Source organism: Sorex fumeus, unplaced genomic scaffold (assembly GCF_029834395.1).
Source record: "Sorex fumeus unplaced genomic scaffold, SorFum_2.1 ptg000007l, whole genome shotgun sequence".
NCBI lineage: Eukaryota > Metazoa > Chordata > Mammalia > Eulipotyphla > Soricidae > Sorex > Sorex fumeus.
The window spans coordinates 47,354,336-47,368,679 of NW_026606064.1; the positions used below are offsets into that span (position 1 = coordinate 47,354,336).

General features: G+C 44.8%; 1 pseudogene; it reads right to left on the reverse strand.

Moving 5' to 3' along the window:
* Positions 1–528: 528 nt before the first annotated feature.
* The window catches only part of LOC130016288 (small nuclear ribonucleoprotein E-like), an 85,339-nt pseudogene continuing 71,523 nt past the window's right edge, over positions 529–14,344 (reverse strand).

The window sequence follows — 14,344 nt, forward strand, 5'->3', positions numbered from 1 at the left end:
GGGGTGGGGGAACTGGTGTGAGACTACCGAATGCTGGTGGCGGGAGAGATAGACCGCTGCCGCTGCTGGTTTTTTTTTTTTTTTTGAGTTTAGACATAGTGGGATTGGTGTTGAGATATTGTCCTCCCGTTGTTCATCGAGTTGCCCGAGCGGGCCCAGTAACGTCTCCATTGGAGACTTTGTTGTTACTGTGTTTGGCATATCGAATACATCACGGGTAGCTTGCCAGGCTAAATGTAATAAATTATTGTGGACATCTTTATAAAAAGAAAAGAAAAGAAACACCTAAAAAACAAACTGCAGGGGCTGGAGCGATAGCACAGCGGGTAGGGCGTTTACCTTGCATGCGGCCGACCTGGGTTTGATTCCCAACATCCCATATAGTCACCTGAGCACCGTCAGGAGCAATTCCTGAGTGCAAAACCAGGAGAAACCTCTGAGCATTGCCAAGTGTGACCCAAAAAGAAAAAAAAAAAACCAGAAAAACTGCAGAGGCTTCTCAAAGATTTCTTGCTTTACCCATCATTTCTAGGTAGAGACACCCTGGAGCAGAGTAGTATTATCTCCTTTTAGCATGGTCTGACCCAGTTGTTTCCTTGACTTTGTTTTTGCGTGAAGCTCTTCTACATCATCTAACATGAGGTTCATATACTCATCAAAACCAAGAATGCAGCCCTCTATCCTCATATTTATTTGCTCATAAAGCCACACTTGAATCTGAGATTTATTTTGTTAGTATCTGAAGATGAGGTTTATGAGCTGCACCATCATCTTTTGCACTTTTTGGCTCTGGCCATGTATACAAAAGCCACACAGGCCTGCACACTGGCTTGGAGGCAACTAGAGTAGTCTAATTTGTAGACAGAATGATGTGGAATGATGGTTTCCAGGCATGGGGGTAATATGTGTACATGTCTAATAGTACAATTTACAGTTTGCAAGATGCAATGATTTCTAGAAGAGAACATTGATGATGGTTGTACAACACTATAAAGATACTTTGATGTACTGAACTAAATTCAGTGCATCAAGGAGATCCAAGATTTACTCTTCAAGTCTATGTTCTGCCTTGAACACTCATCTTGCTTGCTTGTATAGATTTTTTTTTTTGCTTTCAATTTCACTCTAGAGAAGCCTGTGTTCTCTCTTGAACATGTTCTTCTCCCTTTCTCTCCCCTTACATCTTTCTAAATAGATCTCAGTAGAACCTATCTTGCTTCAGCAACAACAACAACAACAACAACAAAATAGATCCAAAAAAGGGCTGGAGAGATAGTACAGTGGGTAAGGTCCTTACCTTGCATGCAGCTGAGCGAGTTCAATCCCTGGCTCCCTATATGGTCCCCCAAGCGCTGGCAGAAGTAATCCCTAAAAGCAGAGCCAGGAACAATCCCTGAGCACCATTGGGTGAGGCTCCCCAAACCAAACCAAACCAAAACCAGAAATCAAAAAAGTGGTCTCAATGGTAAACTTGTAAATATTTTACCATATTTGGAAAAAGAGCTATTTGAGTCAAAGATTCTAACTCTATGAATGTCAAATGCAGATGATCACACCTAGAGAGAGAATCGAGTCTAGATTGGTAGAGAATCAGGAAGATCAAAGTGATCTGAGGATCAGCAGGCAGAATCAGCGGTGGGAAAGTGGGAAGAACAGGACAGGAGACAGATGTGGAGGGAAGAGAGCAGACCTCAGCGTCAGAAAATTCTAAGTCTGAGAATTAAAGGACTAAATGGAATCCTGTACTTTACAACAAAGAGAACTGTAATCTTAGTGAAGGTGAGCAGAGAAGTCTTGGAACCCAGCGTGCTAGGGTGAACAGTGTGTCAGTATGTGACTGAGAAAGCAGGGAAAAATGCTGCAGGTTTTGCTCTAAAGTGAGTAGACAGAAGCCGAGAGATCATACAGGGGTAAGGTGCTTGTCTTGCACACGGCTGACTCCAGTTAAATCTCTAGCACCCCATATTGTTCCCAAGCCCCTCCAGGAATGATCCTTGAACACAGAGCCAGGAGTTACTTGTCATACCCACAAGTACCACTGGGTATGACCCAAATGACCTCCCCCAACTTCCCCAAACAAAAGCCAAACAGTAAACGGAGGAGACAGAAGGTAATAATGGGGGATGTACAGAGGACAGCACAAGCTCAGTGAGTTCATAACCTGCTGCAGTTTCATGTTCACTCAGCATTCTCACACTTCCAGAGTCCGGTGGCCATACAAACATCTGGCCCGCAACATGCTGTCATTCACACTTCAGAAATTGCCATTGTTGCTGCGATGCTTTTCTCTTGAAAATTGGCAAGCCCAAGAAGTTTGCTGTCCTCTGGCAAGGTGGAGTTTTTGAGTTTCAAATTCAGGATATTGTAGTCTTTGGAGGTTCTGTGTGCCCTGCCCGCAGTCCCTGCCACCCTTGTAGTTGTTAAACTGTCCTCTCCCTGAAATGCCAGCCCCCTGATCCACATAACTTGTTTTTCTTCCCTTGCCTCTTCCTTTGAGACTCATTTGGGGCTTTGCTCCAGAAACTTTCCCAGACCGTTTTTGCAATGGAGCTGGGCGGTAGGTCCATCTCTGTGTCCCCTTCCCAGGATCATTGCTTCCAAAAGGGTGCTGACTACATTGTGGGCCATTATTGGATTGCTTCACTCACTGAGTTGAGAATCACCAGAGAGCTTCTTGTTCCTGTAACACATGTTTAAATGGTGCTCATAGAACTGATGAGTGAATGACAAAGAGATTCAGTGGAAATTGCTTAGTGATGAATAGGACAGGAAATCTATTCTTCAAGAAGAGCCTGCGTTGACTTTTTTGCCAGGCACATTTCAGGTGGAAGGTGTGGACTCTGTCCTTTAGAGGTGCAAACATCGGGCCTCTGACCACATCTGTCATGTTTGAAAGAGAAATGCTTGCGATATTTTGTCTCTGTGTTCTCAAAATTATTTGTTCATACTTGAGGCTGGCACATCGTGCACAGTAAATCTTTGTTGGATGAATGAATGAGCCTTTATGATAGAACTTATAGTATAGCGTTTTAGTTTTGTGGGGTGTGTGTGTGTGTGTGTGTGTGTGTGTGTGTGTGTGTGTGTGTGTGTTTTTGATGTGTGCATTCTCCAGATTGTGAGCTTGGGGAAGTCAGAAACTCTCTGAGAATCTCTCTCAGAATTGCACGCAGAGGTTTGCCCATAGATATCTGAGTATTCATTGCCTGGAAGGATGGATTTCTAATTGAGCTGAAAGAGAGGCACACACACAGCCATGGCTCTGTACTCTACACCCTTTTTATTTTTACCTTCTCAATATTATTTTTTCCATAGAAAACCAGATGAAAAATCCATTTCTTGTTATTGGCTTTCAGCCGGGCCCCCAAATGCTTTTGCAGGCTTCCTCAGTCTTGTGCTCATGGTGGTGGGAACTGAGGTGGGATCCTGGAAGCAACCCAGACGGCATGTGCTGGGGCCTGGCACCGCAACTGCTCCTCCTCCAGCCTGCAGCAGGGGCCAGAGAGTTTCTGGGAGAGAAGCTGACCGAGACCAGCCATACAAGGGGCCTGAAATGATGACCCAGCTGAGTAGCTATAAGAAGGTCGCGGGCTTTGCTATGCATCTTTCCCCTTCACTGAGGGTAGGAGCAGATCACAGTGTAGGACAGGCTCAGGGTCACACTGGCTTCATTTCTAAGCAACACTGGAAGAGGCTGTCACAGCTACTGCACACAGATTGGGTCTCAGCAAAGATGAGGGCCCCTCCTGCCAGTTCAGCTTCATCTTAGGTGACCAACTTTCCAGCCACAGCAGTATCAGCATGAAAGAGGATTTTCCTGTGCTGGTGGGTTCTTGAGCATTATATGAAAGATTTGTTACAAAACTCGGAAGATTGAAAATTAGTTTATTGTGCAGGTAAAGAAGATAGGTTTGGGTCCCTTCCCAGATCTCCAGGCCTCTCCTTCACCTGGGATCGATGCTACACACCCTGTCCCTGATGCTGCCTTGTCCCATGAATGACTTTTCTTGTCTTGTCCCTCAGTCTGCCTTCCTCCCGTGAATGATGGACAGGTCCTGTACCTGTGTCACTCTCTCTATCCTGTGTATTCACCTTCCTTAGTTTCTGGCCACACGCACATGGTGTGATCCCTGTACTCCATACCTGTCGCTCCAACTACCTCAGCTGTTCCATTCAGAAAGAGAAATAGTTCCATTCAGAGGAAGTAGGGGAGGAGAAGAGAGAGGAGAGGGGGAGAGGGGCAGGGGAAGGGGGAGAAAGAGGGAAAGGGGGAGGGAAGGAGACTGGGGGCATCCTTTTATCTGATGCTGGTTCTACTATTCTGATGGGCTACCTGTTCCATCGGTGAGATTTAAAGTGACTTGGTGCTCCACACTCCTGCTCCTGCTGTATCAACTCCACCATTCTTTCCCACCCAAGTATAAGCCCTACTCATAAAGCAGTAGCATAGTGACCGGGCTTCCCCCCCCCCCCCCCCCGCCCCCGCAAGTGTGTGTGTGTGTGTGTGTGTGTGTGTGTGTGTGTGTGTGTGTGTGATGGGGAGGGAAGCACGCACATCTGGCTTATTCCTTGCTCTTTGCTCAGGGATCACTCCTGGCAATGCTCAGGAACCCATATTTACTGCTGGAATTCAAAACAAGGTCTGTTGTGTGCAAGGCAGGCACCTTACCCCTGTCCTAGTTCTCCCGCCCAACACAACTTCTTACTAGCTCTGGTCTTTGGTGGGTGATACTCAGCTGTAGCACAGTGTCAGCCAGGGACTCACGGCCCCATCATGCTTCTTCCTTCCGGGTCCGCTGCTGCCTTGGGCTCCAGCTAGATAAAGAGCGACGGGACAACCTGACCATGTTAGTGGTCTGAAGCCTAATTTCTCTGTGGTCTTGTCTTATTTCTGTCCTGCTCACTTCAGGGGGAGGTGATCCAAAAGCTTGCTATGTTTACTCCCAAGGAAGAGAGCTGGCTTGCTCTGAGGCTATTTTTCTGCTCTTCATTATTTGTAAATTCCAACTCTTCAGCCTCCAGCTAGGCAAATTTACAAGTTATTATTAGCCTCTATGTGGAAACCTCATATTCGAAATGCTTTCTGATAAAGGGAGGAGGACACTCTTTGTTACAAAAGACTTCAGAAATCCTTAGCTGCTTTCTCCCCTTTCTCACTATTCCTTTGTTTGTGTGTGTCCCCCCCCTCCCACCCCTTCCCCAGTTCATTGCCACATGCAATGAGTTTTTAAAAAATCACAAATTTTTAATTGGATCCAAGGCTTAATTTACTAACTGCAGGAGGTCAGAACATCGTGGTTTTAGTTAAAATACTATTTAGGTTCTTTTGTAACTTTTTCACTTATTCGGAAAAGAGCAGCCCTCAGATGTTGCTTCCCTGCCCGGAGCTGTGGGTTGTGTTGGTGGTTCTGCTGCTATCTCTGTTCCTGAGCTGTGAGTCGGCCCCGCTGTTTCCTTTGAGCACAAGGAGAGCTCAGTGTTCCAGGCCGATTCCTCCCACCCAGCAGGCGAGGCTTGCCAACCATTCTTGCTGGACCTGGAAGTGAACTGCTGATCCTTAGATTAAAAAAGCAAAATAAGGAGCTCAAGTGTCTCCAGGGCCCCCCGCCCCCCTTCTGAACTCCATGGGGGTCACACACTGCTCCACTGGCTTTGTTCCAGTTCCCAGAAGATTAAGAAAGCAGGCTGGTGAGGTGGGCAGACGCTCAGGAATAGTTGCCTCTGGAATGGTGTGGTCTGACCAAAACCAAACTTAGTGGGAATGTTGATGGATCTGAGTGTACAGGGGGAGAAAAAGAAAGTGCTGGTTCTAGATCTTCAGGTTTTGCTAGACTTGGAGGCACCTTGTTTGTTATTTGTTGTGAGCTAAGCACTCCTGACATGAGGGACTCCATTTTTATTTCCCCACTAACCTGTCAGCAAGAAGGGAAATCCTCTCCATTGATCCAAGGGTCAGGTGTAACCCATTAACAAGGACAACCCATAAACAAACTGTTCAGCTTCCCATTGTGATTGTCCTCCATAATCATAAGGCAATTATTCTGCCTGATCCTTAGACAGCTTAACCATTAACTAGCTTATTTTGCTTCTGTAACTTGCTTTGCTGATCACAGCTCCTGGAGCCCTTCACTCATTGTATCTATTGTCTAACTAGGATGTGATTTTTGCTTTTATAAACTCATCCCTGGTTTTTCTTGGGTCACAGATTCTTTGGGATGCTAGTCCATATGGTTGCAGGCTTCTATAATAAAGACTCTAAATTTGGCCTCTCTGAGTGGTCTCACATAATTCTCTTTTAACAGTTAACCAACAATCTGCAATCCTGGATTTCTTCAGTGTCTTCATGCTGCTGCTGAGGCTGCCCTCCCTCCCTTCCTTCTTTCCTTCCTTCTTTCCTTCCTTCCTTCCTTCCTTCCTTCCTTCCTTCCTTCCTTCCTTCCTTCCCTCTTCCGTCCTTACTTCCTCCTCCTCCTCCTCTTCCTCCTCCTCCTTCTTCTTTTTCTTCTTCTTCTTCCTCTTCCTCTTCCTCTTCTTCTTCTTCTTCTTCTTCTTCTTCTTCTTCTTCTTCTTCTTCTTCTTCTTCCTCCTCCTCCTCCTCTTCTTCTCCTCCTCTTCTTTCTCTTCTCCTCCTCCTCTTCCTTCTTCCTCCTCCTTCTCTTCCTTCTTCTGCCTCCTCCTTCCTCCTCCTCTTCCTCTTCCTCCTCCTCCTCCTTCTCTTCTCATAATTATAAAAGAATTACTTGAAAATATTAGAACAGCAATTCTCAAGCTTTAGTGTGAGTCAGAATCTCTCAGAGAACTTTATGGAGTCTACTTTCAGAATTTCTGATTGAGTAGAATTGGGTTAGGTTTCGAGAGTTTGCAGTTCTAACGATGCTGCTGCTGGTGGTTTAGGCTTACATTTAGAGAATCATAGAGTTTGTTCTTGTTTTAGTTTGGTTTGGTTCGATTTGGAGGTTACACTTCACAGTGCTCAGGGCTTAACCCTGGCTATGTGCTCAGGGATCATGCCTGGTGGTGCTTGGGGGACCATATGCAGTACTGGCAATTAAACTCAGATGAGCTGCATACAAGTCAAGCATCTTATTCACAATACTAAGAGAAGCACTGATTGTGAATGATAGACCAGGGTTTGATCTTATCTGGGTGCTCCACTGAAAAGAAAAGCCAGGAGAGGAGAGAGGTAGTAGTCTTGTATACTTCAGTATTTTTAAGTATGTAGCACACTATTTACCCAGTGCCCAGAAGTTGGGGTGTGGGACAACAATACTGGTGGAGGGGGAAACACCAATGTGATTCTCAATCCAAAGCGTAGATTGTCTGCGTGAGACAACCCCTGCCTGCTCCCTGATTACAGAACAATTTCTAGTTGATGTTCACGCATGTTGTTTCTCAACATTCCACAGCATCACTGGTGTTTGAAGCCTTGTATGTGTCAGGATGAGTATCTGGCTGCATTCTGCCTATGTGAACTCCTGGCTCTTGGAAAACCCCTATCTAGGAGTACTGTAGTGCATCCACACACTGTGGGCAGATCCTAGAATCCCAGGAATTCTGGGGCTCTTGGTCACCATCTGATAGGTTTAGAGTCAAGGCATTGACACTTATGCAACTGCGCAGGGAGTGGAAAATTCTTGATATCTGTCCTGTGTGTTTGGAGAAGAGGAAAGTGTTAGAGGCAGGGTGAGGGGGGATGTCTTTGCTTTCATTGTTCGGTGAATTTCCCCAAACAATCCCCTCTCCCAGCATGTGTCACAGGGAGGAAAATCCCTAAATAAATGGCAATATTTAAAACAAAAAGCAAAGGAGTATTGTTCTTAAATAGCAAAACTTGAGATATATATGTATTATTATTATTTTTATTTTACTATGGGACTTTATTTTTAGAGCATTGCATGGTTAGTTGGTAATCATGAATTTATAGTTTAATTTTTTTTGTCCTCTCTGAGATTGGACAGGTCATTGTACATAGTATGTGCTGCACAGATGTTTCTATGTTTTACCTTGAATACTTTAAGAATGTGTTAGAAGTTTTTCTGAAATGCTTATATGATTTTTTTCTCAATCAAATTAGAGGTTTTCTACCTTTTAGAGGTCTTAGAAGTGAGACCCTTTTTAATGAACTATAGGTTCACTTGTTGACTTACCTGGAGTGACAGAAAGATACATCATAACTATTTGTCATGGGGGGAGGCGTAGTTTTTTAGGAAGTACCTGGACTCTGTTGAATTTGTGTTTTAATGCCCCTCACCATTAGATGGTAGTATAGTAATAGACAAAACAAATTTGGGGCCAAACCATTTAAAATAATTCAGAGAGGTCCAAGCTGATTCAGTAGAATTGTCAGCTGCTTGTGAGTCTGCAAAAGGATAGATTTGGCCCTAGGATCTCTGTTCTAAGAGAGACTTCACAGACAGAATATCACACTGGGTTCTGGTGCTGGAACTGAGCTGCTTTTGGTTGAGAAATCCCAGTTCCTTCATATCTGGATTATTATTAAGACTGCTTGGACAGAGTGGGTTGGAGATACTATTCTAGGACATGTTAGCACAGGTTTGGCTTCACCTTTTTTTCCAAATTCAGATGGTAAAGTACATAGTGCCACATAATGTTACACCCTCGGACAGAACTGCTGCTTACTCCAACCAAATGCATTTTTCATTCTCCTTTAAAAAATTCCCTTCTGTATAATTTAAAAACCTTCCTTCTAAAATCAGACACCAAGCCAAGGTGTACTTTCACCACTCCTATTCAATATAGTACTGGAAGCACTTGCCATTGTAGTTTGGCAAGAAAAAGATATAGTGGGCATCCACATAGGAAAGGAAGAAGTCAAGCTATTACTAATTGCAGATGACATGACACTATACTTTTAGACAATCCTAAAGACTACAAAAATATCTTCTAGAAACAAAAATTTGTATGCAAAATTGGCACGATCACGATCATCCTGTTGTTCGTTGATTGCTTCGAGCAGGCTCCAGTAACGTCTCCTTCGTCCGAACCCTGAGATTATTAAAAAAGTGCCATATTCAAGGCTCTTTCAGGGTTAGGAGAATGAGACCCATCATTGTTACTGGTATTTGGCATATCGGGTACGCCACGGGGAGTTTGCCAGACTGTGCCATGTGGGCAGGTTACATTCGGAAGCCTGCCAATTTGTCCAAAGTAGAATGACATAATAAGATGTCGCGTGGCCGTGAATGCAGAGTCTCCTGCCCCCACGCCTGGCTTTCCTCGCTGGGGCCCATTGGAGGGGGGCGGGTTGAGTTTCCCTCCCCGCCCCCAGCAGAGCACTGGCAGCCGAAGACCTCCAGAACCAGCCACAATCATGCTGAGACCACTCTCCACACGCATGAAGGTACTGGCAGAGGAACAAAGGCATGCGGGTCCCGGGGCTGAGATCTCCAAGCCTGCTCGGATCGGGGCCGAGCATCCTCCACCCACATCCTCCATCTTCCAGTAGGTGGGGGTCACACTCACCAACTGGCCCCCTGGTGCCGTGTAATCCCATCAGCCACCAAGACCCAGAGACTATAAAACCCAGCTCCTGGAAGAGAACAGTGCAGAGTGTCCTGCCCCTGCCCCTGGCTGTCCTTGATGGGGTCCCTTGGAGGGGGGGCGGTTGAGTTTCCCTCCCCGCCCCCAGCAGAGCTCCGGCAGCTGAAGACCTCCAGAACCAGCAAAATTGGCAGATTACAAAATTACCCCCAAATCAATGGCTTTCCTAGATGCAAATAGTGAAAGAGAAGAAGGATATTTTTAAAAAATCCCCATTTACAATTTTGTCTCTGCAAATCAAGTACTTCAGAATCAGCTTAACTAAAGAGGATAAAGACCAAAAAAAGTACAAAACACTACTTCAAGAGATAAAAGAGGGGAGGCTGGATACCTGAGACAGACCCTCAAAGATATGATTATTTATTTTTTGATAAAGGAGCAAAAAATATGAAGTGGAGTGAGGAAAGCCTCTTCAACAAGTCTTGCTGGGAAAACTGGGCAGCTACATGTTAAAAATGAATTTGGATCTCTATCTAATGCTATCCATAAAGTGAGATCAAAATGAATTAAACACCTCAATATAAGATCTGAATTCATAAGGTACATGGAGGAAAATATAGGCAAAACCCTCCATGACATTGACACTAGGGGCATTTTCAAAGGTGAAACACCACTGACCAAACAAGTTGAAGCAAAGATAAACAAATGGGACTACAATAAACTAAGAAGCTTCTGCACCTCAAAAGAAATGGTGCCCAAGATACAAAGAGCCCACAGAATGGGAAAAATTATTTACCCAATACTTATCTGGCAAGGGGTTAATATCTAAGATATATAAGGCGCTGGTAGAACTTTACAAGAAAAAAAGCATCCAACCCTATCAAAAAATGGAGAGAAGAAATGAGTAGAAACTCCCTCAAAGAAGAAATTCAAATGGCTAAAGGCACATGATAAAATACTCTACATTGCTAATCATCAGGGATATGCAAGTCAAAATAACAATGAGATATCATCTCACACCACAGAGACTGGCACACATCCAAAAGAACAAGAACAACCAGTGCTGGCGCAGATATGGGGAGAAAGAGACTCTCGTTCATTGTTAGTGAGACTGTTGACTGATTCAGCCTTTTGGGAAAACAATATGGACATTCCTCAAAACACTAAAAATTGAGTTACCATTTGACCCAGCAATACCATTTTTGGGAATATACCCAGGGGCCCAAAACACACAGAAGAAATAACATCTGAACTTTGATGTTTGATGCAGCACTATTCACAATAGCCAGAATCTGGAAACAACCCAAGTGCCCAAGAGAAGACAACTGGGTAAAAATACAAGGATAGCAGAAACACGGGCCAGGAGGATTGGTTCAGAGTTGGAAGACTGTCTCAGGTACAACGGGAGAAGGCAGTTGGGGTAGAGAAGGAACCACTATGTCAATGACAGTTGATCACTCTGGATAAGAGCTGTGTGCTGAAAGTACATAAAGGAACAAACATGATAACCTCTCAGTACCTGTATTGCAAACCATAATGTCCAAAAGGAGAAAGAGAGAGACAGAGACAGAGACAGAGACAGAGAGACAGAGAGAGAGAGGAGAGAGATATGGAGAGATACAGAGAAAAATGAGAGAGAGAGAGAGAGAGAGAGAGAGAGAGAGAGAGAGAGAGAGAAGAAAATTGCCTGCTATAGAGAGAGGCAGGCTGGGGCTTGAGGAGGGGTGGGTGGTAGGAGGGAAACTGAGGTCATTGGTGGTGGGAAATGTACACTTGTAAAGGAATGGATGTTAGAATATTATATGAGTGAAACTTGATAATGAACAGCTTTGTAACTTTATCTCACAGTAAATCAATAAAAAAAGGAAAAGAAAGAAACTATGCTTCATCTACACAATGGAATACTATGCAGCTGTTAGGAAAAATGAAGTCATGAAATTTATTTCTAAATGGGTGGACATGGAGAGTACCATGCTGAGTGAAATGAGTCCGAAGGAGAAGGAAAGACATAGAATGATTGTATTCACTTGTGGAATATAAAAATAATAGTATGAGACTACTATCTAAGGCCAGGAAAAACAGGCAAGGAAGACTGGTCAGTGGTTGGAAGCTTGCCACAAATGTTCGTGGCAGGGAACAAAGGGCAGGTAGAATAGAGAAGGGACAGGTATGACAATAGTTAGAAATGATCACTCTGGACAAGAACTGAGTGTTGAAAGTAGGTAAAGGGATATACATAACCTGTCAGTATCTGTATTGCAAATCATGATGCCCAAAAGGAAAGAAGAGAGAGAGAAAAAGAGAGGGAGGGAGAGAGAAAACTGGGAACATTGGTAGTGGGAGATGTACACCATTGAAAGGTTGGGTGATAGAACATTATATGACTGAAACAAAATTATGGGCAACTTTTTAACTGTGTATCTCACTATGATCCAAAAAAATTAAAAAACAATTCCCTCTGATTCCCTCTGTTCATGTTGTTGGGATGATAGAGGTCATACACACGGGTGTAGTCAGGAGTCACACATTTATTTCAGTTGTGGCAGAATTTGGAAACTCTTTTGTGGCACCCGGGATGGCAAGCAGCAGCATAGCTGGTGGAGGCCATGTTCTGAACCCCCAGACTCATCAACTGTGCCGCTGAGTTCAGGGCCTCCAGTGCATTTCTCTAGGCTTGAATTGCTACTTCCTCACATTTCTACTTTTTTGTGATTAGATTCAGGAAACTTTCCAGGCCTGTGTGGGAAGGCTTCTCTCTCACATATTCTGTGATCTGGGAAAGAAGAAAATGGCAAGTCCTGGGTTCTGTCCTGCTTCCATTTTTAAAGTCCTCTGGCCTTTGACATCAGTGTCTTGTGTCCTCTGCAGTGAGTCATATGTGTCATTATCAAGGATTGTGTCATTATGAAGGATTCTGTGTCCCAAGAGAACAAAGGAATTCCAGGCCAAGGGGACTTGTATGGAAATGTAAAGTTTTTTTTTTCCATTTTTTTTTTTTAAATTTTGAGCAACACTCGGCTGTGCTCAGGCGTTATTCCTGGTTCTATGTTCAGGGATCACTCCTGGTGGGCTTGCAGATCATATAGTGCCAGGGATTGCCAGGGTTGGCTGCATGCAAGGCAAATGACTTACCTGCTGTACTATTGCTATAGCCCTACAATACAAATATTTTTATGACTCCAAGTTTGATTTAATTTCCAACACAGCTGAAAGAGTTCCTCACAGTATTAGAAAGTTAATGGGGTTAGTTGAAAAAGGTAGAGAAAAAAATCCAATGAGATGAACTTTCAGAAATGGTAATAAGTACAAGAAGAAAACAAGCCTGAAGCAATAAAACAGTAGATTTGATCTGTCTAAGGAACTCACACAGGCACTACATTAGACACCAAAGGGTGGATTCTGCAGAGGCCTCAGTTCAGGGAACAGATCACTAGTGTGAGGTTAAGTTCTCAGCCTGGGCCCTTGCTGCCCTGGGTTGTCTCACCATTTAGTTACAGGCTTTCCTGTTCCTGCCACTCTCCAGGAAATGTGATCTTCATGGCCAGGAGCTGGCCTTCCACACCCTGAACATGGCACATCCTCAGGATCTGGCCACCCTCATTACCTCTGGGAAAGGGTTGGAGCAGATGAGTGAACACACAGGCTAAATGCTTACTGAGGGCACACAGCACCTCCCCTCTGAGACCTTGTCAGCATTCAGGAAGACTTTTGCCATGTCAGATGCATGCCCTTCTGTCCCCCCTTATGTAGTAGATTTCACCACTGGAGATTCTGCTGACTTCAAGGGCTAGAGGGTAGCATGTAGCCAGGAGGCTGCAGAGACCCACCATCTGTGGTGGTGGTGGTGGGGCCAATGCAGCTTCCATGCCTCCAGCCCCTGGGCAAGATCTAGGAGCAAAGATTTCCCTCCACCTGAAGACAGGGCAACCCTGCCTCAGTGGGCTATCATGACACCATCCCAGTCCGTGTCCCCACTCTGAGGAACAAAGAACCTCACCTCTCACCCATCTGTTAGCAATTTACTTTCCTCAGAGAACAGGTGCTTCCTCAGGCCGGGCGCTCTATTGTCCTGCCTTCAGCATCTCTCCGCTGGCTGCCTGCAGATTGTTCATGGCCTGAAAACTGAGGTCTTGTGCCCTCTTCCTCATCAGGGCTCTGACCGAGAGTAGCCTCTTCCAGCCATGTCTTCCTGGGAAGGCATCAGACACAGAAGACACGCAACAGTGAGATTCATTGTATTTGTGATGGCAAGTAATGCTGGGCTGGTAAATGTTTAATAACCAGTGGGGATGAGGGGGAGGAAGCTCTAACTTAGATCATTTGCTCATTTCCATAGCGTCAATATTCTCTCCCCAGCCTGTGTCAAGCAAGTGAGGCGTCCTCACGGAATGAGTGAGTCAGGAAAAGATGTGCACAAACAACTTTCAGATGCAGGCTCTGACTGGCTCCAGCTCACTGCCACTTTACCATGATTTGACAGCACATTTGCCAGAACTTTTCATCTTTTGGTATGTGAGTCCCAGCACTACTTGTGTGAGGTGAGGAGGACAGGTGCTTTATTTTATTTTTTAATTAATTTATTGGCTAGAGCGATAGCACAGCAGTAGGGCGTTTGACTTGTGCGCAGCCGGCCCAACCGAGTTGGGTTTGACTCTTCCACCCCTCTTGGAGAGCCCGCCAAGCTACCGAGAGTATCTCGCCTGCACGGCAAAGCCTGGCAAGCTACCTGTGATGTATTCGATATGGCAAACACAGTAACAACAAGTCTCAAAATGGAGACGTTACTGGACCCGCTCGATCAAATCGATGAACAACAGGAGCACAGTGCTACAATTAATTTATTTTT